The sequence below is a fragment of the Penaeus monodon genome, chromosome 32 (genome assembly GCF_015228065.2).
Source record: "Penaeus monodon isolate SGIC_2016 chromosome 32, NSTDA_Pmon_1, whole genome shotgun sequence".
NCBI lineage: Eukaryota > Metazoa > Arthropoda > Malacostraca > Decapoda > Penaeidae > Penaeus > Penaeus monodon.
This window is the reverse complement of record NC_051417.1, coordinates 23,079,192-23,080,237: the sequence shown is the minus strand read 5'-3', so window position 1 is coordinate 23,080,237 and position 1,046 is coordinate 23,079,192. Positions and strand designations below refer to the sequence as shown.

Here is a 1,046-nt window from a genome sequence, read left to right as displayed (position 1 = left end):
TGTGCCCCCTAGACTCGGACAGCGCCGTCCGTGGCAGTAATATAGTGTGGCAACAAGGGCAAGCGTGCGTGGATGTAAATGTTGCAATATGGCAGTGACCGAAGCCAGGATGTGTAACAATATAACCGCCATCACCGCTGCACTGTTGCAATTCCACGGTTAACATAGCCGTTACAGGAGCGGGACTATATTAATACGAGCGGAGTGTCCTTTTGTTGCGGTGCTGACGGGGGGAGAGGGTAGGGGAAAGGGAAATGTGGGGGAGGAGGGGTGGGAGGGGGAGAAGGGAGAAAGTGGTGGGAGGCGGGGGAGATAGGGAGCAAGCAGGGGGAGAAATGAGTGAGGGGAGATGGAGGGGTGGGAAAAGGGATTGATATTTACCAAAGAGAGGAAGGGCAGTGCAACGGGATGAGAAAGGGAGGATTGGTTCTTCCGGGCGATCCTTATAAAACGATTCCGCCACAATGAATGAATCGCCCGATAGGTAACCGCTTTTATCTTCCTATATGATTCGCTTTCTTCGCCAATATCAAGTAAACTTCGCAATTTTAATTCGCTTCTACATACACACGTTTTAACTACCCGATTGGCACGTTTCCCTTATAACACAACTGTTATAAGTACCTCCTTCTAGGCTCCCCCTCTCCCCCTCCCATCCTACCCCCCCTCGTCCCCATCTTTCCATTTAACCCTCTCCCCCACCCTTCCAGTCACCCTCCTCTCTCCCTTCGGGTCAACCCCCATCCCCGCACCCTATTCAGCAATTCCTCTACCCACCCATACAGTCATCGCTTGCTCCCGCACCCTTCCAGTCACCCTGCCTTCTCCCTCATATTCAGCTTCCCCCCCCTAATCCCCCCTCCCGTCAAATCCCCCTTCTCATACCCTTCCAGCCTGCCCGTCTCCCTTCCGGTGCCCCCCCCCCCCCCCGTGTCCTTCATTCCCGTACTTGTCCTCAGGTCATTATTGTCCTTTGTGCAATCCGGGCGGCGCTCGAGCTCGCCGCCGGGGAAGGGCGCGAACGGTTTATAGCTTCTGTCTTCCTA

At 54.7% G+C, this 1,046-nt stretch overlaps 1 protein-coding gene across 1 annotated transcript in view; it reads left to right on the top strand.

The window, feature by feature from the left end:
* The window catches only part of LOC119593728 (discoidin domain-containing receptor 2-like), a gene marked incomplete at its 5' end in the record, with an annotated part of 119,890 nt that overhangs the window by 63,964 nt on the left and 54,880 nt on the right, over positions 1 to 1,046 (top strand).